The following is a 26281-nucleotide window of genomic DNA, read 5'->3' on the forward strand; positions in this document are numbered from 1 at the left end:
TTTTTCTATTATTCTATTTGATGTCAATTTGTATTTTTCTTATGTGTAATTGTTTTATATACGAAACTGAAAATTTATATGTTCTATTTTATATTTATGTTTGTAGATTTGATGAACTGTAGTTGTCATTTGAAACTTGAAGGAATTTTTTTGAGAAATATTTTTTTTTTGAATGCTACTAGCTCTATTACATTGTAGTATCGGTTCATATACTTTCTCAACCTACTGAAACACAAAGAGCTAATAACGCCTCCACTGAGGCTCGAACTTACAACCTTCCAAATGGAAGTCCAACCTGGGTACCTTACAAACTTGAAGGAATTTAATGAAATTAGTAAATTTAAATTCAGAAAATTATATATCTGACGGGTTTTTAAAAAATTACACGAGTTGGGTGTCCAAATATTACCCGTGAACTAGTACTCTCCCGAAGTTTAATGATTTACGTGATCGAATTTACTCATTAATAAATATTTCTACAATTAGAATTAAACGAATTGGATATGCTAGGAATTAATCCCTATGCCTTTCCCATGCAAAGCAAGCACTCTACCATTTGAGCTACATCCCCTACTATTATACAAAATACAATTTATATATAAATCAGGAAAAATATTTGAAAACATGTCGACACACTATTATCAGAGCCAGGTTTCGATCCTGGGACCTGTGGGTTATGGGCCCACCACGCTTCCGCTGCGCCACTCTGATTTTGCTTTGGTGCAACACGAATAAAGATATATCTTGTACTTTAATTTTTCCACAACTTGGTTTTCGCCAGAGCTTATTTAGTGAGGTTTAAACAAGGCAAGAGTATGATGTAGTTATGTTTCGGGGGAGTATTGTAAATAAACATATGTGGACATTACGTACTAGAGAAATTATAATAATATCTCTCACTTTACTCTGTTGCATTCTTGTGATGTAAACAATATAATTTTTCACGGGATAAAGTTAGAAATTGTACCCTTTTCTTTTCTTTCAACCTCATCCAAGTTTTCCTCAACAGAGATTGTGTGATTAGGTGCCCTCAACCAATCTTGTGCGTAGGCTTCCACAATTTTAGGTGTTAAGAAACATCTTAAGGCATCTAATACCCTACCACTAGTACTAAATGCACTCTTAGAGCAACTGTGGATATGGATACAACTAGTAGATCCCTTACCATTTTTGTGAGAATAGGAAATATCTCACTATTCACCTTCCACCGCCTAAGCACTTCAAATTCAGCAGTTTCTTCCTCTTCCACTATATTTGCACTCAATTAAGTATGCAGTTCAGTCTACTTACTGCTTCCACCACCACTCTACATTTTCTGTTATTTAGCTGGCCTTTCAACCAAGACAAAGTTTTTCGAACTGTAGTTTCAGAATGGACATATTTTGATACAAATTGCGAAATAAGGGGATGAAGATCGCACAGAGGTGACACTGTAGGTAGCTGCATAGTCATTAAACAGCTCATCCAATGCACCTTGAACCTTTGCAAAGTAAGATTTGCTTTTTCTTCAACATACAACAGGGCAAATTGGTGAGGCATATTCTCAATCTTATCATTGGGATCCAAAATATTGACATAAAATATCAAGAAACTCATTTTTTCTTGATCCCTCCAAAATTTTTCAAACTTTAGTTTCATTTGAGACCCCCTTACCTAAAAAAAAAAATAGAACATAGAATCATAGACACGAAAAACTCATAGACATATTCACTCATAAGTCTTTGAAAATTATACACAGAAAAATCGTAAACAGTTTACCTATACATAGCTATATCCCCTACTAATGTTTTTATAGTCAATATACGATCTATATGTAATACAAAACGTGTAATATAAATCAGAAGGGCATTAACCATTTGGTCCGTTAAAGATTTTTTCTATTATTCTATTTGATGTCAATTTGTATTTTTCTTATGTGTAATTGTTTTATATACGAAACTGAAAATTTATATGTTCTATTTTATATTTATGTGTGTAGATTTGATGAACTGTAGTTGTCATTTGAAACTTGAAGGAATTTAATGAAATTAGTAATTTTAAATTCAGAAAATTATATATCTGACGGGTTTTTAAAAAATTACACGAGTTGGGTGTCCAAATATTACCCGTGAACTAGTACTCTCCCGAAGTTTAATGATTTAAGTGATCGAATTTACTAAATTATAAATATTTCTTCTATTAGAATTAAACGAATTAGATATGCTAGGAATTAATCCCTATGCCTTTCCCATGCAAAGCAAGCACTCTACCATTTGAGCTACATCCCCTACTATTATACAAAATACAATTTATGTATAAATCACGAAAACTATTTCAAAAAATGTCGACACACTATTATCAAAGCCAAGTTTCGATCCTGGGACCTATGGGTTATGGGCCCACCACGCTTCCGCTGCGCCACTCTGATTTTGCTTTGGTGCAACACGAATAAAGATATATCTTGTACATAAATTTTTCCACAACTTGGTTTTCGCCAGAGCTTATTTAGTGAGGTTCAAACATGGCAAGAGTATGATGTAGTTCTGTTTCGGGGGAGTATTGTAAATAAACATATGTGGACATTACGTACTAGAGAAATTATAATAATATCTCTCACTTTACTCTGTTGCATTCTTGTGATGTAAACAATATAATTTTTCACGAGATAAAGTTAGAAATTGTACCCGTTTCTTTTCTTTCAACCTCATCCAAGTTTTCCTCAACAGAGATTGTGTGATTAGGTGCCCTCAACCAATCTTGTGCGTAGGCTTCCACAATTTTAGGTGTTAAGAAACACCTTAAGGCATCTAATACCCTAGCACTAGTACTAAATGCACTCTTAGAGCAACTGTGGATATGGATACAACTAGTAGATCCCTTACCATTTTTGTGAGAATAGGAAATATCTCACTATTCACCTTCCACCGCCTAAGCACATCAAATTCAGCAGTTTCTTCCACTTCAACTATATTTGCACTCAATTAAGTATGCAGTTCAGTCTACTTACTGCTTCCACCACCACACTCCATTTTCTGTTATTTAGCTGGCCTTTCAACCAAGACAAAGTTTTTCGAACTGTAGTTTCAGAATGGACATATTTCTATTCAAATTGCGAAATAAGGGGATGAAGACCGCACAGAGGTGACAATGTAGGTAGCTGCATAGTCATTAAACAGCTCATCCAATGCACCTTGAACCTTTGCAAAGTAAGATTTGCTTTTTCTTCAACATACATCAGGGCAAATTGGTGAGGCATATTCTCAATCTTATCATTGGGATCCAAAATATTGACATAAAATATCAAGAAACTCATTTTTTCTTGATCCCTCCAAAATTTTTCAAACTTTAGTTTCATTTGAGACCCCCTTACCTAAAAAAAAAAAAAAATAGAACATAGAATCATAGACACGAAAAACTCATAGACATATTCACTCATAAATCTTTGAAAATTATACACAGAAAAATCTTAAACAGTTTACCTTTACATAGCTATATCCCCTACTAATGTTTTTATAGTCAAAATACAATCTATATGTAATACAAAATGTGTAATATAAATCAGAAGGGCATTAACCATTTGGTCCGTTAAAGATTTTTTCTATTATTCTATTTGATGTCAATTTGTATTTTTCTTATGTGTAATTGTTTTATATACGAAACTGAAAATTTATATGTTCTATTTTATAATTATGTTTGTAGATTTGATGAACTGTAGTTGTCATTTGAAACTTGAAGGAATTTAATGAAATTAGTAATTTTAAATTCAGAAAATTATATTTCTGACGGGTTTTTAAAAAATTACACGAGTTGGGTGTCCAAATATTACCCGTGAACTAGTACTCTCCCGAAGTTTAATGATTTACGTGATCGAATTTACTAAATTATAAATATTTCTACTATTAGAATTAAACGAATTAGATATGCTAGGAATTAATCCTTATGCCTTTCCCATGCAAAGCAAGCACTCTACCATTTGAGCTACATCCCCTACTATTATACAAAATACAATTTATGTATAAATCACGAAAACTATTTCAAAAAATGTCGACACACTATTATCAAAGCCAAGTTTCGATCCTGGGACCTATGGGTTACGGGCCCACCACGCTTTCGCTGCGCCACTCTGATTTTGCTTTGGTGCAACACGAATAAAGATATATCTTGTACATTAATTTTTCCACAACTTGGTTTTCGCCAGAGCTTATTTAGCGAGGTTTAAACATGGCAAGAATATGATGTAGTTATGTTTCGGGGGAGTATTGTAAATAAACATATGTGGACATTACGTACTAGAGAAATTATAATAATATCTCTCACTTTACTCTGTTGCATTCTTGTGATGTAAACAATATAATTTTTCACGGGATAAAGTTAGAAATTGTACCCTTTTCTTTTCTTTCAACCTCATCCAAGTTTTCCTCAACAGAGATTGTGTGATTAGGTGCCCTCAACCAATCTTGTGCGTAGGCTTCCACAATTTTAGGTGTTAAGAAACACCTTAAGGCATCTAATACCCTACCACTAGTACTAAATGCACTCTTAGAGCAACTGTGGATATGGATAAAACTAGTAGATCCCTTACCATTTTTGTGAGAATAGGAAATATCTCACTATTCACCTTCCACCGCCTAAGCACATCAAATTCAGCAGTTTCTTCCTCTTCCACTCTATTTTCACTCAATTAAGTATGCAGTTCAGTCTACTTACTGCTTCCACCACCACTCTCCATTTTCTGTTATTTAGCTGGCCTTTCAACCAAGACAAAGTTTATCGAACTGTAGTTTCAGAATGGACATATTTTGATACAAATTGCGAAATAAGGGGATGAACACCGCACAGAGGTGACACTGTAGGTAGCTGCATAGTCATTAAACAGCTCATCCAATGCACCTTGAACCTTTGCAAAGTAAGATTTGCTTTTTCTTCAACATACAACAGGGCAAATTGGTGAGGCATATTCTCAATCTTATCATTGCGATCCAAAATATTGACATAAAATATCAAGAAACTCATTTTTTCTTGATCCCTCCACAATTTTTCAAACTTTACTTTCATTTGAGACCCCCTTACCTAAAAAAAAAAAAATAGAACATAGAATCATAGACACGAAAAACTCATAGACATATTCACTCATAAATCTTTGAAAATTATACACAGAAAAATCATAAACAGATTACCTTTACATAGCTATATCCCCTACTAATGTTTTTATAGTCAAAATACGATCTATATGTAATACAAAACGTGTAATATAAATCAGAAGGGCATTAACCATTTGGTCCGTTAAAGATTTTTTCTATTATTCTATTTGATGTCAATTTGTATTTTTCTTATGTGTAATTGTTTTATATACGAAACTGAAAATTTATATGTTCTATTTTATATTTATGTTTGTAGATTTGATGAACTGTAGTTGTCATTTGAAACTTGAAGGAATTTAATGAAATTAGTAATTTTAAATTCAGAAAATTATATTTCTGACGGGTTTTTAAAAAATTACACGAGTTGGGTGTCCAAATATTACCCGTGAACTAGTACTCTCCCGAAGTTTAATGATTTACGTGATCGAATTTACTAAATTATAAATATTTCTACTATTAGAATTAAACGAATTAGATATGCTAGGAATTAATCCCTATGCCTTTCCCATGCAAAGCAAGCACTCTACCATTTGAGCTACATCCCCTACTATTATACAAAATACAATTTATGTATAAATCACGAAAACTATTTCAAAAAATGTCGACACACTATTATCAGAGCCAAGTTTCGATCCTGGGACCTGTGGGTTATGGGCCCACCACGCTTCCGCTGCGCCACTCTGATTTTGCTTTAGTGCAACACGAATAAAGATATATCTTGTACATTAATTTTTCCACAACTTGGTTTTCGCCAGAGCTTATTTAGTGAGGTTTAAACATGGCAAGAGTATGATGTAGTTATGTTTCGGGGGAGTATCGTAAATAAACATATGTGGACATTACGTACTAGAGAAATTATAATAATATCTCTCACTTTACTCTGTTGCATTCTTGTGATGTAAACAATATAATTTTTCACGGGATAAAGTTAGAAATTGTACCCTTTTCTTTTCTTTCAACCTCATCCAAGTTTTCCTCAACAGAGATTGTGTGATTAGGTGCCCTCAACCAGTCTTGTGCGTAGGCTTCCACAATTTTAGGTGTTAAGAAACACCTTAAGGCATCTAATACCCTACCACTAGTACTAAATGCACTCTTAAAGCAACTGTGGATATGGATACAACTAGTAGATCCCTTACCATTTTTGTGAGAATAGGAAATATCGCACTATTCACCTTCCACCGCCTACCCACATCAAATTCAGCAGTTTCTTCCTCTTCAACTATATTTGCACTCAATTAAGTATGCAGTTCAGTCTACTTACTGCTTCCACCACCACACTCCATTTTCTGTTATTTAGCTGGCCTTTCAACCAAGACAAAGTTTTTCGAACTGTAGTTTCAGAATGGACATATTTCTATTCAAATTGCGAAATAAGGGGATGAAGACCGCACAGAGGTGACAATGTAGGTAGCTGCATAGTCATTAAACAGCTCATCCAATGCACCTTGAACCTTTGCAAAGTAAGATTTGCTTTTTCTTCAACATACAACAGGGCAAATTGGTGAGGCATATTCTCAATCTTATCATTGGGATCCAAAATATTGACATAAAATATCAAGAAACTCATTTTTTCTTGATCCCTTCAAAATTTTTCAAACTTTAGTTTCATTTGAGACCCCCTTACCTAAAAAAAAAAAATAGAACATAGAATCATAGACACGAGAAACTCATAGACATATTCACTCAAAAATCGTTGAAAATTATAAACAAAAAAATCATAAACAGTTTACCTTTACATAACTATATCCCCTACTAATGTTTTTATAGTCAAAATACAATCTATATGTAATACAAAACGTGTAATATAAATCAGAAGGGCATTAACCATTTGGTCCATTAAAGATTTTTTCTATTATTATATTTTATGTCAATTTGTATTTTTCTTATGTGTAATTGTTTTATATACGAAACTGAAAATTTATATGTTCTATTTTATATTGATTTTCGTAGATTTGATGAACTGTAGTTGTCATTTGAAACTTGAAGGAATTTAATGAAATTAGTAAATTTAAATTCAGAAAATTATATATCTGACGGGTTTTTAAAAAATTACACGACTTGGGTGTCCAAATATTACCCGTGAACTAGTACTCTCCCGAAGTTTAATGATTTACGTGATATATTTACTAAATTATAAATATTTCTACTATTAGAATTAAACGAATTAGATATGCTTGGAATTAATCCCTATGCCTTTCCCATGCAAAGCAAGCACTCTACCATTTGAGCTACATCCCCTACTATTATACAAAATACAATTTATATATAAATCAGGAAAACTATTTCAAAACATGTCGACACACTATTATCAGAGCCAGGTTTCGATCCTGGGACCTGTGGGTTATGGGCCCACCACGCTTCCGCTGCGCCACTCTGATTTTGCTTTGGTGCAAAACGAATAAAGATATATCTTGTACATTAATTTTTCCACAACTTGGTTTTCGCCAGAGCTTATTTAGTGAGGTTTAAACATGGCAAGAGTATGATGTAGTTATGTTTCGGGGGAGTATCGTAAATAAACATATGTGGACATTACGTACTAGAGAAATTATAATAATATCTCTCACTTTACTCTGTTGCATTCTTGTGATGTAAACAATATAATTTTTCACGGGATAAAGTTAGAAATTGTACCCTTTTCTTTTCTTTCAACCTCATCCAAGTTTTCCTCAACAGAGATTGTGTGATTAGGTGCCCTCAACCAATCTTGTGCGTAGGCTTCCACAATTTTAGGTGTTAAGAAACACCTTAAGGCATCTAATACCCTACCACTAGTACTAAATGCACTCTTAGAGCAACTGTGGATATGGATAAAACTAGTAGATCCCTTACCATTTTTGTGAGAATAGGAAATATCGCACTATTCACCTTCCACCGCCTACCCACATCAAATTCAGCAGTTTCTTCCTCTTCAACTATATTTGCACTCAATTAAGTATGCAGTTCAGTCTACTTACTGCTTCCACCACCACACTCCATTTTCTGTTATTTAGCTGGCCTTTCAACCAAGACAAAGTTTTTCGAACTGTAGTTTCAGAATGGACATATTTCTATTCAAATTGCGAAATAAGGGGATGAAGACCGCACAGAGGTGACAATGTAGGTAGCTGCATAGTCATTAAACAGCTCATCCAATGCACCTTGAACCTTTGCAAAGTAAGATTTGCTTTTTCTTCAACATACAACAGGGCAAATTGGTGAGGCATATTCTCAATCTTATCATTGGGATCCAAAATATTGACATAAAATATCAAGAAACTCATTTTTTCTTGATCCCTTCAAAATTTTTCAAACTTTAGTTTCATTTGAGACCCCCTTACCTAAAAAAAAAAAATAGAACATAGAATCATAGACACGAGAAACTCATAGACATATTCACTCAAAAATCGTTGAAAATTATAAACAAAAAAATCATAAACAGTTTACCTTTACATAACTATATCCCCTACTAATGTTTTTATAGTCAAAATACAATCTATATGTAATACAAAACGTGTAATATAAATCAGAAGGGCATTAACCATTTGGTCCATTAAAGATTTTTTCTATTATTATATTTTATGTCAATTTGTATTTTTCTTATGTGTAATTGTTTTATATACGAAACTGAAAATTTATATGTTCTATTTTATATTGATTTTCGTAGATTTGATGAACTGTAGTTGTCATTTGAAACTTGAAGGAATTTAATGAAATTAGTAAATTTAAATTCAGAAAATTATATATCTGACGGGTTTTTAAAAAATTACACGACTTGGGTGTCCAAATATTACCCGTGAACTAGTACTCTCCCGAAGTTTAATGATTTACGTGATATATTTACTAAATTATAAATATTTCTACTATTAGAATTAAACGAATTAGATATGCTTGGAATTAATCCCTATGCCTTTCCCATGCAAAGCAAGCACTCTACCATTTGAGCTACATCCCCTACTATTATACAAAATACAATTTATATATAAATCAGGAAAACTATTTCAAAACATGTCGACACACTATTATCAGAGCCAGGTTTCGATCCTGGGACCTGTGGGTTATGGGCCCACCACGCTTCCGCTGCGCCACTCTGATTTTGCTTTGGTGCAAAACGAATAAAGATATATCTTGTACATTAATTTTTCCACAACTTGGTTTTCGCCAGAGCTTATTTAGTGAGGTTTAAACATGGCAAGAGTATGATGTAGTTATGTTTCGGGGGAGTATCGTAAATAAACATATGTGGACATTACGTACTAGAGAAATTATAATAATATCTCTCACTTTACTCTGTTGCATTCTTGTGATGTAAACAATATAATTTTTCACGGGATAAAGTTAGAAATTGTACCCTTTTCTTTTCTTTCAACCTCATCCAAGTTTTCCTCAACAGAGATTGTGTGATTAGGTGCCCTCAACCAATCTTGTGCGTAGGCTTCCACAATTTTAGGTGTTAAGAAACACCTTAAGGCATCTAATACCCTACCACTAGTACTAAATGCACTCTTAGAGCAACTGTGGATATGGATACAACTAGTAGATCCCTTACCATTTTTGTGAGAATAGGAAATATCTCACTATTCACCTTCCACCGCCTAAGCACATCAAATTCAGCAGTTTCTTCCTCTTCCACTCTATTTTCACTCAATTAAGTATGCAGTTCAGTCTACTTACTGCTTCCACCACCACTCTCCATTTTCTGTTATTTAGCTGGCCTTTCAACCAAGACAAAGTTTTTCGAACTGTAGTTTCAGAATGGACATATTTTGATACAAATTGCGAAATAAGGGGATGAACACCGCACAGAGGTGACACTGTAGGTAGCTGCATAGTCATTAAACAGCTCATCCAATGCACCTTGAACCTTTGCAAAGTAAGATTTGCTTTTTCTTCAACATACAACAGGGCAAATTGGTGAGGCATATTCTCAATCTTATCATGCGATCCAAAATATTGACATAAAATATCAAGAAACTCATTTTTTCTTGATCCCTCCAAAATTTTTCAAACTTTACTTTCATTTGACACCCCCTTACCTAAAAAAAAAAAATAGAACATAGAATCATAGACACGAAAAACTCATAGACATATTCACTCATAAATCTTTGAAAATTATACACAGAAAAATCATAAACAGATTACCTTTACATAGCTATATCCCCTACTAATGTTTTTATAGTCAAAATACGATCTATATGTAATACAAAACGTGTAATATAAATCAGAAGGGCATTAACCATTTGGTCCATTAATGATTTTTTCTATTATTATATTTGATGTCAATTTGTATTTTTCTTATGTGTAATTGTTTTATATACGAAACTGAAAATTTATATGTTCTATTTTATATTTATTTTCGTAGATTTGATGAACTGTAGTTGTCATTTGAAAATTGAAGGAATTTAATGAAATTAGTAAATTTAAATTCAGAAAATTATATATCTGACGGGTATTTAAAAAATTACACGAGTTGGGTGTCCAAATATTACCCGTGAACTAGTACTCTCCCGAAGTTTAATGATTTGCGTGATCGAATTTACTCAATAATAAATATTTCTACTATTAGAATTAAACGAATTAGATATGCTAGGAATTAATCCTTATGCCTTTCCCATGCAAATCAAGCACTCTACCATTTGAGCTACATCCCCTACTATTATACAAAATACAATTTATATATAAATCACGAAAACTATTTCAGAAAATGTTGACACACTATTATCAGAGCTAGGTTTCGATCCTGGGACCTGTGGGTTATGGGCCCACCACGCTTCCGTTGCCCCACTCTGATTTTGCATTGGTGCAACACGAATAAAGATATATCTTGTACTTTCATTTTTCCACAACTTGGTTTTCGCCAGAGCTTATTTAGTGAGGTTTAAACAAGGCAAGAGTATGATGTAGTTATGTTTCGAGGGAGTATTGTAAACAAACATATGTGGACATTACGTACTAGAGAAATTATAATAATATCTCTCACTTTACTCTGTTGCATTCTTGTGATGTAAACAATATAATTTTTCACGGGATAAAGTTAAAAATTGTACCCATTTCTTTTCTTTCAACCTCATCCAAGTTATCCTGAACAGAGATTGTGTGATTAGGTGCCCTCAACCAATCTTGTGCGTAGGCTTCCACAATTTTAGGTGTTAAGAAACACCTTAAGGCATCTAATACCCTACCACTAGTACTAAATGCACTCTTAGAACAACTGTGGATATGGATACAACTAGTAGATCCCTTACCATTTTTGTGAGAATAGGAAATATCTCACTATTCACCTTCCACCGCCTAAGCACATCAAATTCTGCAGTTTCTTCCTCTTCCACTATATTTGCACTCAATTAAGTATGCAGTTCAGTCTACTTACTGCTTCCACCACCACTCTCCATTCTCTATTATTTAGCTGACCTTTCAACCAAGACAAAGTTTTTTGAACTATAGTTTCAGAATGGACATATTTTGATACAAATTGCGAAATAAGGGGATGAACACCGCACAGAGGTGACACTGTAGGTAGCTGCATAGTCATTAAACAGCTCATCCAATGCACCTTGAACCTTTGCAAATTAAGATTTGCTTTTTCTTCAACATACAAAAGGGCAAATTGGTGAGGCATATTCTCAGTCTTATCATTGCGATCCAAAATATTGACATAAAATATCAAGAAACTCATTTTTTCTTGAACCCTCCAAAATTTTTCAAACAATAATTTCATTTGAGACCCCCTTACCTAAAAAAAAAAAAAATAGAACATAGAATCATAGACACGAGAAACTCATAGACATATTCACTCATAAATCTTTGAAAATTATACACAGAAAAATCATAAACAGTTTACCTTTACATAGCTATATCCCCTACTAATGTTTTTATAGTCAAAATACAATCTATATGTAATACAAAACGTGTAATATAAATCAGAAGGGCATTAACCATTTAGTCCATTAAAGATTTTTTCTATTATTCTATTTGATGTCAATTTGTATTTTTCTTTTGTGTTATTGTTTTATATACGAAACTGAAAATTTATATGTTCTATTTTATATTTATGTTCGTAGATTTGATGAACTGTAGTTGTCATTTGAAACTTGGAGGAATTTAATGAAATTGGTAAATTTAAATTCAGAAAATTATATATCTGACGGGTTTTTAAAAAATTACACGAGTTGGGTGTCCAAATATTACCCGTGAACTAGTACTCTCCCGAAGTTTAATGATTTGCGTGATCGAATTTACTCAATAATAAATATTTCTACTATTAGAATTAAACGAATTAGATATGCTTATGCCTTTCCCATGCAAAGCAATCACTCTACCATTTGAACTACATCCCCTACTATTATACAAAATAAATATTTCTACTATTAGAATTAAACGAATTAGATATGCTTATGCCTATCCCATGCAAAGCAAGCACTCTACCATTTGAACTACATCCCCTACTATTATACAAAATACAATTTATATAACACACTATTATCATAGCCAGGTTTTGATCTTAGGACCTGTGGGTTATGGGCCCACCACGCTTCCGCTGCGCCACTCTAATTTTGCTTTGGTGCAACACGAATAAAGATATATCTTGTACTTTAATTTTTCGAAAACTTGGTTTTCGCCAGACCTTATTTAGTGACGTTTAAACAAGGCAAGAGTATGGTGTAGTTATGTTACCGGGGAGTATTGTAAATAAACATATGTGGACATTACATACTAGAGAAATTATAATAATATATCTCACTTTAATCTGTTGCATTCTTGTGATGTAAACAATATAATTTTTCACGGGATAAAGTTAGAAATTGTACCCTTTTCTTTTCTTTCAACCTCATCCAAGTTTTCCTCAACAGAGATTGTGTGATTAGGTGCCCTCAACCAGTCTTGTGCGTAGGCTTCCACAATTTTAGGTGTTAAGAAACACCTTAAGGCATCTAATACCCTACCACTAGTACTAAATGCACTCTTAGAGCAACTGTGGATATGGATACAACTAGTAGATCCCTTACCATTTTTGTGAGAATAGGAAATATCTCACTATTCACCTTCCACCGCCTAAGCACATCAAATTCAGCAGTTTCTTCCTCTTCAACTATATTTGCACTCAATTAAGTATGCAGTTCAGTCTACTTACTGCTTCCACCACCACACTCCATTTTCTGTTATTTAGCTGGCCTTTCAACCAAGACAAAGTTTTTCGAACTGTAGTTTCAGAATGGACATATTTCTATTCAAATTGCGAAATAAGGGGATGAAGACCGCACAGAGGTGACAATGTAGGTAGCTGCATAGTCATTAAACAGCTCATCCAATGCACCTTGAACCTTTGCAAAGTAAGATTTGCTTTTTCTTCAACATACAACAGGGCAAATTGGTGAGGCATATTCTCAATCTTATCATTGGGATCCAAAATATTGACATAAAATATCAAGAAACTCATTTTTTCTTGATCCCTTCAAAATTTTTCAAACTTTAGTTTCATTTGAGACCCCCTTACCTAAAAAAAAAAAAAAAAATAGAACATAGAATTATAGACACGAGAAACTCATAGACATATTCACTCAAAAATCTTTGAAAATTATAAACAAAAAAATCATAAACAGTTTACCTTTACATAGCTATATCCCCAACTAATGTTTTTATAGTCAAAATACAATCTATATGTAATACAAAAAGTGTAATATAAATCAGAAGGGCATTAACCATTTGGTCCATTAAAGATTTTTTCTATTATTATATTTTATGTCAATTTGTATTTTTCTTATGTGTAATTGTTTTATATACAAAACTGAAAATTTATATGTTCTATTTTATATTGATTTTCGTAGATTTGATGATCTGTAGTTGTCATTTGAAACTTGAAGGAATTTAATGAAATTAGTAAATTTAAATTCAGAAAATTATATATCTGACGGGTTTTTAAAAAATTACACGAGTTGGGTGTCCAAATATTACCCGTGAACTAGTACTCTCCCGAAGTTTAATGATTTGCGTGATCGAATTTACTCAATAATAAATATTTCTACTATTAGAATTAAATGAATTAGATATGCTAGGAATTAATCCCTATGCCTTTCCCATGCAAAGCAAGCACTCTACCGTTTGAGCTACATCCCCTACTATTATACAAAATACAATTTATATAACACACTATTATCATAGCCAGGTTTCAATCTTAGGACCTGTGGGTTATGGGCCCACTACGCTTCCGCTGCGCCACTCTGATTTTGCTTTGGTGCAACACGAATAAAGATATATCTTGTACTTTAATCTTTCTACAATTTGGTTTTCGCCAGATCTTATTTAGTGAGGTTTAAACAAGGCAAGAGTATGATGTAGTTATGTTTCGGGGGAGTATTGTAAATAAACATATGTGGACATTACATACTAGAGAAATTATAATAATATCTCTCACTTTAATCTGTTGCATTCTTGTGATGTAAACAATATAATTTTTCACGGGATAAGGTTAGAAATTGTACCCTTTTCTTTTCTTTCAACCTCATCCAAGTTTTCCTCAACAGAGATTGTGTGATTAGGTGCCCTCAACCAATCTTGTGCGTAGGCTTCCACAATTTTAGGTGTTAAGAAACACCTTAAGGCATCTAATACCCTACCACTAGTACTAAATGCACTCTTAGAGCAACTGTGGATATGGATACAACTAGTAGATCCCTTACCATTTTTGTGAGAATAGGAAATATCTCACTATTAACCTTCCACCGCCTAAGCACATCAAATTCAGCAGTTTCTTCCTCTTCAACTATATTTGCACTCAATTAAGTATGCAGTTCAGTCTACTTACTGCTTCCACCACCACACTCCATTTTCTGTTCTTTAGCTGGCCTTTCAACCAAGACAAAGTTTTTCGAACTGTAGTTTCAGAATGGACATATTTCTATTCAAATTGCGAAATAAGGGGATGAAGACCGCACAGAGGTGACAATGTAGGTAGCTGCATAGTCATTAAACAGCTCATCCAATGCACCTTGAACCTTTGCAAAGTAAGATTTGCTTTTTCTTCAACATACAACAGGGCAAATTGGTGAGGCATATTCTCAATCTTATCATTGGGATCCAAAATATTGACATAAATTATCAAGAAACTCATTTTTTCTTGATCCCTTCAAAATTTTTCAAACTTTAGTTTCATTTGAGACCCCCTTACCTAAAAAAAAAAAAAAAATAGAACATAGAATCATAGACACGAGAAACTCATAGACATATTCACTCAAAAATCTTTGAAAATTATAAACAAAAAAATCATAAACAGTTTACCTTTACATAGCTATATCCCCTACTAATGTTTTTATAGTCAAAATACAATCTGTATGTAATACAAAACGTGTAATATAAATCAGAAGGGCATTAACCATTTGGTCCATTAAAGATTTTTTCTATTATTATATTTTATGTCAATTTGTATTTTTCTTATGTGTAATTGTTTTATATACGAAACTGAAAATTTATATGTTCTATTTTATATTGATTTTCGTAGATTTGATGAACTGTAGTTGTCATTTGAAACTTGAAGGAATTTAATGAAATTAGTAAATTTAAATTCAGAAAATTATATATCTGACGGGTTTTTAAAAAATTACACGAGTTGGGTGTCCAAATATTACCCGTGAACTAGTACTCTCCCGAAGTTTAATGATTTACGTGATCGAATTTACTAAATTAAAAATATTTCTACTATTAGAATTAAACGAATTAGATATGCTAGGAATTAATCCCTATGCCTTTCCCATGCAAAGCAAGCACTCTACCATTTGAGCTACATCCCCTACTATTATACAAAATACAATTTATATATAAATCAGGAAAACTATGAAGACTATTTCAAAACATGTCGACACACTATTATCAGAGCCAGGTTTCAATCCTGGGACCTATGGGTTATGGGCCCACCACGCTTCCGCTACACCACTCTAATTTTGCTTTAGTGCAACACGAATAAAGATATATCTTGTACTTTAATTTTTCCACAACTTGGTTTTCGCCAGAGCTAATTTAGTGAGGTTTAAACAAGGCAAGAGTATGATGTAGTTATGTTTCGGGGGAGTATTGTAAATAAACATATGTGGACATTACGTACTAGAGAAATTATAATAATATCTCTCACTTTACTCTGTTGCATTCTTGTGATGTAAACAATATAATTTTTCACGGGATAAAGTTAGAAATTGTACCCTTTTCTTTTCTTTCAACCTCATCCAAGTTTTCCTCAACAGAGATTGTGTGATTAGGTGCCCTCAACCAATCTTGTGCGTAGGCTTCCACAATTTTAAGTGTTAAGAAACACCTTAAGGCATCTAACACACTACCACTAGTACTAAATGCACTCTTAGAGCAACTGTGGATATGGATAAAACTAGTAGATGCCTTACCATTTTTGTGAGAATAGGAAATATCTCACTATTCACCTTCCACCGCCTAAGCACATCAAATTCAGCAGTTTCTTCCTCTTCCACTATATAAGCACTCAATTAAGTATGCAGTTCAGTCTACTTACTGCTTCCACCACCACTCTCCATTTTCTATTATTTAGCTGGCCTTTCAACCAAGACAAAGTTTTTCGAACTGTAGTTTCAGAATGGACATATTTTGATACAAATTGCGAAATAAGGGGATGAAGACCGCACAGAGGTGACACTGTAGGTAGCTGCATAGTCATTAAACAGCTCATCCAATGCACCTTGAACCTTTGCAAAGTAAGATTTGCTTTTTCTTCAACATACAACAGGGCAAATTGGTGAGGCATATTCTCAATCTTATCATTGGGATCCAAAATATTGACATAACATATCAAGAAACTCATTTTTTCTTGATCCCTCCAAAATTTTTCAAACTTTAGTTTCATTTGAGCCCCCTTACCTAAAAAAAAAAAAATAGAACATAGAATCATAGACACGAAAAACTCATAGACATATTCACTCATAAATCTTTGAAAATTATACACAGAAAAATCATAAACAGTTTACCTTTACATAGCTATATCCCCTACTAATGTTTTTATAGTCAAAATACGATCTATATGTAATACAAAACGTGTAATATAAATCAGAAGGGCATTAACCATTTGGTCCACTAAAGATTTTTTCTATTATTCTATTTGATGTCAATTTGTATTTTTCTTATGTGTAATTGTTTTATATACGAAACTGAAAATTTATATGTTCTATTTTATATTTATGTTTGTAGATTTGATGAACTGTAGTTGTCATTTGAAACTTGAAGGAATTTAATGAAATTAGTAAATTTAAATTCAGAAAATTATATATCTGATGGGTTTTTAAAAAATTACACGAGTTGGGTGTCCAAATATTACCCGTGAACTAGTACTCTCCCGAAGTTTAATGATTTGTGTTATCGAATTTACTAAATTATAAATATTTCTACTATTAGAATTAAACAAATTAGATATGCTAGGAATTAATCCCTATGCCTTTCCCATGCAAAGCAAGCACTCTACCGTTTGAGCTACATCCCCTACTATTATACAAAATACAATTTATATAACACACTATTATCATAGCCAGGTTTCAATCTTAGGACCTGTGGGTTATGGGCCCACTACGCTTCCGCTGCGCCACTCTGATTTTGCTTTGGTGCAACACGAATAAAGATATATCTTGTACTTTAATCTTTCTACAACTTGGTTTTCGCCAGACCTTATTTAGTGAGGTTTAAACAAGGCAAGAGTATGATGTAGTTATGTTTCGGGGGAGTATTGTAAATAAACATATGTGGACATTACGTACTAGAGAAATTATAATAATATCTCTCACTTTACTCTGTTGCATTCTTGTGATGTAAACAATATAATTTTTCACGGGATAAAGTTAGAAATTGTACCCTTTTCTTTTCTTTCAACCTCATCCAAGTTTTCCTCAACAGAGATTGTGTGATTAGGTGCCCTCAACCAATCTTGTGCATAGGCTTCCACAATTTTAGGTGTTAAGAAACACCTTAAGGCATCTAATACCCTACCACTAATACTAAATGCACTCTTAGAGCAACTGTGGATATGCATACAACTAGAAGATCCCTTACCATTTTTGTGAGAATAGGAAATATCGCACTATTCACCTTCCACCGCCTAAGCACATCAAATTCAGCAGTTTCTTCCTCTTCCACTATATAAGCACTCAATTAAGTATGCAGCTCAGTCTACTTACTCTTCCACCACCACTCTCCATTTTCTGTTATTTAGCTGGCCTTTCAACCAAGACAAAGTTTTTCGAACTGTAGTTTCAGAATGGACATATTTTGATACAAATTGCGAAATAAGGGGATGAAGACCGCACAGAGGTGACACTGTAGGTAGCTAGCTGCATAGTCATTAAACAGCTCATCCAATGCACCTTGAACCTTTGCAAAGTAAGATTTGCTTTTTCTTCAACATACAATAGGGCAAATTGGTGAGGCATATTCTCAATCTTATCATTGGGATCCAAAATATTGACATAACATATCAAGAAACTCATTTTTTCTTGATCCCTCCAAAATTTTTCAAACTTTAGTTTCATTTGAGCCCCCTTACCTAAAAAAAAAATAGAACATAGAATCATAGACACGAAAAACTCATAGACATATTCACTCATAAATCTTTGAAAATTATACACAGAAAAATCATAAACAGTTTACCTTTACATAGCTATATCCCCTACTAATGTTTTTATAGTCAAAATACGATCTATATGTAATACAAAACGTGTAATATAAATCAAAAGGGCATTAACCATTTGGTCCACTAAAGATTTTTTCTATTATTCTATTTGATGTCAATTTGTATTTTTCTTATGTGTAATTGTTTTATATACGAAACTGAAAATTTATATGTTCTATTTTATATTTATGTTTGTAGATTTGATGAACTGTAGTTGTCATTTGAAACTTGAAGGAATTTAATGAAATTAGTAATTTTAAATTCTGAAAATTATACATCTGACGGGTTTTTAAAAAATTACACGACTTGGGTGTCCAAATATTACCCGTGAACTAGTACTCTCCCGAAGTTTAATGATTTACGTGATCGAATTTACTAAATTATAAATATTTCTACTATTAGAATTAAACGAATTAGATATGCTAGGAATTAATCCCTATGCCTTTCCCATGCAAAGCAAGCACTCTACCATTTGAGCTACATCCCCTACTATTATACAAAATACAATTTATGTATAAATCACGAAAACTATTTCAAAAAATGTCGACACACTATTATCAAAGCCAAGTTTCGATCCTGGGACCTGTGGGTTATGGGCCCACCACACTTCCGCTGCGCCACTCTGATTTTGCTTTGGTGCAACACGAATAAAGATATATCTTGTACTTTCATTTTTCCACAACTTGGTTTTCGCCAGAGCTTATTTAGTGAGGTTTAAACATGGCAAGAGTATGATGTAGTTATGTTTCCGGGGAGTATTGTAAATAAACATATGTGGACATTACATACTAGAGAAATTATAATAATATATCTCCTTTAATCTGTTGCATTCTTGTGATGTAAACAATATAATTTTTCACGGGATAAAGTTAGAAATTGTACCCTTTTCTTTTCTTTCAACCTCATCCAAGTTTTCCTCAACAGAGATTGTGTGATTAGGTGCCCTCAACCAATCTTGTGCGTAGGCTTCCACAATTTTAGGTGTTAAGAAACACCTTAAGGCATCTAATACCCTACCACTAGTACTAAATGCACTCTTACAGCAACTGTGGATATGGATACAACTAGTAGATCCCTTACCATTTTTGTGAGAATAGGAAATATCTCACTATTCACCTTCCACCGCCTAAGCACATCAAATTCAGCAGTTTCTTCCTCTTCCAGTATATTTGCACTCAATTAAGTATGCAGTTCAGTCTACTTACTGCTTCCAACACCACTCTCCATTTTCTGTTATTTAGCTAGCCTTTCAACCAAGACAAAGTTTTTCGAACTGTAGTTTCAGAATGGACATATTTTTATACAAATTGCGAAATAAGAGGATGAAGACCGCACAGAGGTGACACTGTAGGTAGCTGCATAGTCATTAAACAGCTCATCCAATGCACCTTGAACCTTTGCAAAGTAAGATTTGCTTTTTCTTCAACATACAACAGGGCAAATTGGTGATGCATATTCTCAATCTTATCATTGGGATCCAAAATATTGACATAAAATATCAAGAAACTCATTTTTTCTTGATCCCTCCACAATTTTTCAAACTTTAGTTTAATTTGAGACCCCCTTACCTAAAAAAAAAAAAAAATAGAACATAGAATCATAGAAACGAAAAACTCATAGACATATTCACTCATAAATCTTTGAAAATTATACACAGAAAAATCATAAACAGTTTACCTTTACATTGCTATATCCCCTACTAATGTTTTTATAGTCAAAATACAATCTATATGTAATACAAAACGTGTAATATAAATCAGAAGGGCATTAACCATTTGGTCCATTAAAGAGTTTTTCTATTATTCTATTTGATGTCAATTTGTATTTTTCTTATGTGTAATTGTTTTATATACGAAACTGAAAATTTATATGTTCTATTTTATATTTATGTTTGTAGATTTGATGATCTGTAGTTGTCATTTGAAACTTGAAGGAATTTAATGAAATTAGTAAATTTAAATTCAGAAAATTATATATCTGATGGGTTTTTAAAAAATTACACGAGTTGGGTGTCCAAATATTACCCGTGAACTAGTACTCTCCCGAAGTTTAATGATTTGCGTGATCGAATTTACTCAATAATAAATATTTCTACTATTAGAATTAAATGAATTAGATATGCTAGGAATTAATCCCTATGCCTTTCCCATGCAAAGCAAGCACTCTACCGTTTGAGCTACATCCCCTACTATTATACAAAATACAATTTATATAACACACTATTATCATAGCCAGGTTTCAATCTTAGGACCTGTGGGTTATGGGCCCACTACGCTTCCGCTGCGCCACTCTGATTTTGCTTTGGTGCAACATGAATAAAGATATATCTTGTACTTTAATCTTTCTACAACTTGGTTTTCGCCAGACCTTATTTAGTGAGGTTTAAACAAGGCAAGAGTATGATGTAGTTATGTTTCGGGGGAGTATTGTAAATAAACATATGTGGACATTACGTACTAGAGAAATTATAATAATATCTCTCACTTTACTCTGTTGCATTCTTGTGATGTAAACAATATAATTTTTCACGGGATAAAGTTAGAAATTGTACCCTTTTCTTTTCTTTCAACCTCATCCAAGTTTTCCTCAACAGAGATTGTGTGATTAGGTGCCCTCAACCAATCTTGTGCGTAGGCTTCCACAATTTTAGGTGTTAAGAAACACCTTAAGGCATCTAATACCCTACCACTAATACTAAATGCACTCTTAGAGCAATTGTGGATATGGATAAAACTAGAAGATCCCTTACCATTTTTGTGAGAATAGGAAATATCTCACTTTTCACCTTCCACCGCCTAAGCACATCAAATTCAGCAGTTTCTTCCTCTTCAACTATATTTGCACTCAATTAAGTATGTAGTTCAGTCTACTTACTGCTTCCACCACCACACTCCATTTTCTGTTATTTAGCTGGCCTTTCAACCAAGACAAAGTTTTTCGAACTGTAGTTTCAGAATGGACATATTTTGATACAAATTGCGAAATAAGGGGATGAAGACCGCACAGAGGTGACACTGTAGGTAGCTGCATAGTCATTAAACAGCTCATCCAATGCACCTTGAACCTTTGCAAAGTAAGATTTGCTTTTTCTTCAACATACAATAGGGCAAATTGGTGAGGCATATTCTCAATCTTATCATTGGGATCCAAAATATTGACATAACATATCAAGAAACTCATTTTTTCTTGATCCCTCCAAAATTTTTCAAACTTTAGTTTCATTTGAGCCCCCTTACCTAAAAAAAAAATAGAACATAGAATCATAGACACGAAAAACTCATAGACATATTCACTCATAAATCTTTGAAAATTGTACACAGAAAAATCATAAACAGTTTACCTTTACATAGCTATATCCCCTACTAATGTTTTTATAGTCAAAATACGATCTATATGTAATACAAAACGTGTAATATAAATCAGAAGGGCATTAACCATTTGGTCCACTAAAGATTTTTTCTATTATTCTATTTGATGTCAATTTGTATTTTTCTTATGTGTAATTGTTTTATATACGAAACTGAAAATTTATATGTTCTATTTTATATTTATGTTTGTAGATTTGATGAACTGTAGTTGTCATTTGAAACTTGAAGGAATTTAATGAAATTAGTAATTTTAAATTCTGAAAATTATATATCTGACGGGTTTTTAAAAAATTACACGACTTGGGTGTCCAAATATTACCCGTGAACTAGTACTCTCCCGAAGTTTAATGATTTACGTGATCGAATTTACTAAATTATAAATATTTCTACTATTAGAATTAAACGAATTAGATATGCTAGGAATTAATCCCTATGCCTTTCCCATGCAAAGCAAGCACTCTACCATTTGAGCTACATCCCCTACTATTATACAAAATACAATTTATGTATAAATCACGAAAACTATTTCAAAAAATGTCGACACACTATTATCAGAGCCAAGTTTCGATCCTGGGACCTGTGGGTTATGAGCCCACCACACTTCCGCTGCGCCACTCTGATTTTGCTTTGGTGCAACACGAATAAAGATATATCTTGTACTTTCATTTTTCCACAACTTGGTTTTCGCCAGAGCTTATTTAGTGAGGTTTAAACATGGCAAGAGTATGATGTAGTTATGTTTCGGGGGAGTATTGTAAATAAACATATGTGGACATTACGTACTAGAGAAATTATAATAATATCTCTCACTTTACTCTGTTGCATTCTTGTGATGTAAACAATATAATTTTTCACGGGATAAAGTTAGAAATTGTACCCTTTTCTTTTCTTTCAACCTCATCCAAGTTTTCCTCAACAGAGATTGTGTGATTAGGTGCCCTCAACCAATCTTGTGCGTAGGCTTCCACAATTTTAGGTGTTAAGAAACACCTTAAGGCATCTAATACCCTACCACTAGTACTAAATGCACTCTTACAGCAACTGTGGATATGGATACAACTAGTAGATCCCTTACCATTTTTGTGAGAATAGGAAATATCTCACTATTCACCTTCCACCGCCTAAGCACATCAAATTCAGCAGTTTCTTCCTCTTCCAGTATATTTGCACTCAATTAAGTATGCAGTTCAGTCTACTTACTGCTTCCACCACCACTCTCCATTTTCTGTTATTTAGCTAGCCTTTCAACCAAGACAAAGTTTTTCGAACTGTAGTTTCAGAATGGACATATTTTTATACAAATTGCGAAATAAGAGGATGAAGACCGCACAGAGGTGACACTGTAGGTAGCTGCATAGTCATTAAACAGCTCATCCAATGCACCTTGAACCTTTGCAAAGTAAGATTTGCTTTTTCTTCAACATACAACAGGGCAAATTGGTGATGCATATTCTCAATCTTATCATTGGGATCCAAAATATTGACATAAAATATCAAGAAACTCATTTTTTCTTGATCCCTCCACAATTTTTCAAACTTTAGTTTAATTTGAGACCCCCTTACCTAAAAAAAAAAAAATAGAACATAGAATCATAGAAACGAAAAACTCATAGACATATTCACTCATAAATCTTTGAAAATTATACACTGAAAAATCATAAACAGTTTACCTTTACATAGCTATATCCCCTACTAATGTTTTTATAGTCAAAATACAATCAATATGTAATACAAAACGTGTAATATAAATCAGAAGGGCATTAACCATATGGTCCATTAAAGAGTTTTTCTATTATTCTATTTGATGTCAATTTGTATTTTTCTTATGTGTAATTGTTTTATATACGAAACTGAAAATTTATATGTTCTATTTTATATTTATGTTTGTAGATTTGATGATCTGTAGTTGTCATTTGAAACTTGAAGGAATTTAATGAAATTAGTAAATTTAAATTCAGAAAATTATATATCTGACGGGTTTTTAAAAAATTACACGAGTTGGGTGTCCAAATATTACCCGTGAACTAGTACTCTCCCGAAGTTTAATGATTTGCGTGATCGAATTTACTCAATAATAAATATTTCTACTATTAGAATTAAATGAATTAGATATGCTAGGAATTAATCCCTATGCCTTTCCCATGCAAAGCAAGCACTCTACCGTTTGAGCTACATCCCCTACTATTATACAAAATACAATTTATATAACACACTATTATCATAGCCAGGTTTCAATCTTAGGACCTGTGGGTTATGGGCCCACTACGCTTCCGCTGCGCCACTCTGATTTTGCTTTGGTGCAACACGAATAAAGATATATCTTGTACTTTAATCTTTCTACAATTTGGTTTTCGCCAGACCTTATTTAGTGAGGTTTAAACAAGGCAAGAGTATGATGTAGTTATGTTTCGGGGGAGTATTGTAAATAAACATATGTGGACATTACATACTAGAGAAATTATAATAATATCTCTCACTTTAATCTGTTGCATTCTTGTGATGTAAACAATATAATTTTTCACGGGATAAGGTTAGAAATTGTACCCTTTTCTTTTCTTTCAACCTCATCCAAGTTTTCCTCAACAGAGATTGTGTGATTAGGTGCCCTCAACCAATCTTGTGCGTAGGCTTCCACAATTTTAGGTGTTCAGAAACACCTTAAGGCATCTAATACCCTACCACTAATACTAAATGCACTCTTAGAGCAATTGTGGATATGGATACAACTAGAAGATCCCTTACCATTTTTGTGAGAATAGGAAATATCTCACTATTCACCTTCCACCGCCTAAGCACATCAAATTCAGCAGTTTCTTCCTCTTCAACTATATTTGCACTCAATTAAGTATGTAGTTCAGTCTACTTACTGCTTCCACCACCACACTCCATTTTCTGTTATTTAGCTGGCCTTTCAACCAAGACAAAGTTTTTCGAACTGTAGTTTCAGAATGGACATATTTTGATACAAATTGCGAAATTAGGGGATGAACACCGCACAGAGGTGACACTGTAGGTAGCTGCATAGTCATTAAACAGCTCATCCAATGCACCTTGAACCTTTGCAAAGTAAGATTTGCTTTTTCTTCAACATACAACAGGGCAAATTGGTGATGCATATTCTCAATCTTATCGTTGGGATCCAAAATATTGACATAAAATATCAAGAAACTCATTTTTTCTTGATCCCTCCAAAATTTTTCAAACTTTAGTTTCATTTGAGACCCCCTTACCTAAAAAAAAAAAAAAAAAAAATAGAACATAGAATCATAGACACGAAAAACTCATAGACATATTCACTCATAAAACTTTGAAAATTATACACAGAAAAATCATAAACAGTTTACCTTTACATAGCTATATTCCCTACTAATGTTTTTATAGTCAAAATACAATCTATATGTAATACAAAACGTGTAATATAAATCAGAAGGGCATTAACCATTTGGTCCATTAAAGATTTTTTCTATTATTCTATTTGATGTCAATTTGTATTTTTCTTATGTGTAATTGTTTTATATACGAAACTGAAAATTTATATGTTCTATTTTATATTTATGTTTGTAGATTTGATGATCTGTAGTTGTCATTTGAAACTTGAAGGAATTTAATGAAATTAGTAAATTTAAATTCAGAAAATTATATATCTGACGGGTTTTTAAAAAATTACACGAGTTGGGTGTCCAAATATTACCCGTGAACTAGTACTCTCCCGAAGTTTAATGATTTGCGTGATCGAATTTACTCAATAATAAATATTTCTACTATTAGAATTAAACGAATTAGATATGCTAGGAATTAATCCCTATGCCTTTCCCATGCAAAGCAAGCACTCTACCGTTTGAGCTACATCCCCTACTATTATACAAAATACAATTTATATAACACACTATTATCATAGCCAGGTTTCAATCTTAGGACCTGTGGGTTATGGGCCCACCACGCTTCCGCTGCGCCACTCTGATTTTGCTTTGGTGCAACACGAATAAAGATATATCGTGTACTTTAATTTTTCTACAACTTGGTTTTTGCCAGACCTTATTTAGTGAGGTTTAAACAAGGCAAGAGTATGATGTAGTTATGTTTCGGGGGAGTATTGTAAATAAACATATGTGGACATTACATACTAGAGAAATTATAATAAT

At 33.0% G+C, this 26281-nt stretch overlaps 8 non-coding genes across 8 annotated transcripts; all 8 read right to left on the reverse strand.

The window, feature by feature from the left end:
* Window positions 1-639: 639 nt before the first annotated feature.
* TRNAM-CAU lies at window positions 640-711 on the reverse strand. The gene has a single exon. It is a non-coding gene; the product is annotated as a tRNA-Met (tRNA).
* A 1624-nt stretch (window positions 712-2335) lies between these two features.
* Window positions 2336-2407, reverse strand: TRNAM-CAU. Its single transcript has one exon. It is a non-coding gene; the product is annotated as a tRNA-Met (tRNA).
* A 1628-nt stretch (window positions 2408-4035) lies between these two features.
* On the reverse strand, window positions 4036-4107 carry TRNAT-CGU. The gene has a single exon. It is a non-coding gene; the product is annotated as a tRNA-Thr (tRNA).
* A 1626-nt stretch (window positions 4108-5733) lies between these two features.
* On the reverse strand, window positions 5734-5805 carry TRNAM-CAU. The gene has a single exon. It is a non-coding gene; the product is annotated as a tRNA-Met (tRNA).
* A 1624-nt stretch (window positions 5806-7429) lies between these two features.
* TRNAM-CAU lies at window positions 7430-7501 on the reverse strand. Its single transcript has one exon. It is a non-coding gene; the product is annotated as a tRNA-Met (tRNA).
* A 1624-nt stretch (window positions 7502-9125) lies between these two features.
* TRNAM-CAU lies at window positions 9126-9197 on the reverse strand. The gene has a single exon. It is a non-coding gene; the product is annotated as a tRNA-Met (tRNA).
* A 10129-nt stretch (window positions 9198-19326) lies between these two features.
* On the reverse strand, window positions 19327-19398 carry TRNAM-CAU. The gene has a single exon. It is a non-coding gene; the product is annotated as a tRNA-Met (tRNA).
* Window positions 19399-22688: 3290 nt separating this feature from the next.
* On the reverse strand, window positions 22689-22760 carry TRNAM-CAU. Its single transcript has one exon. It is a non-coding gene; the product is annotated as a tRNA-Met (tRNA).
* Between the last annotated feature and the right edge of the window lie 3521 nt (window positions 22761-26281).

Source organism: Ipomoea nil, unplaced genomic scaffold (assembly GCF_001879475.1).
Source record: "Ipomoea nil cultivar Tokyo-kokei standard unplaced genomic scaffold, Asagao_1.1 scaffold1993, whole genome shotgun sequence".
Classification (NCBI taxonomy): Eukaryota; Viridiplantae; Streptophyta; class Magnoliopsida; order Solanales; family Convolvulaceae; genus Ipomoea; species Ipomoea nil.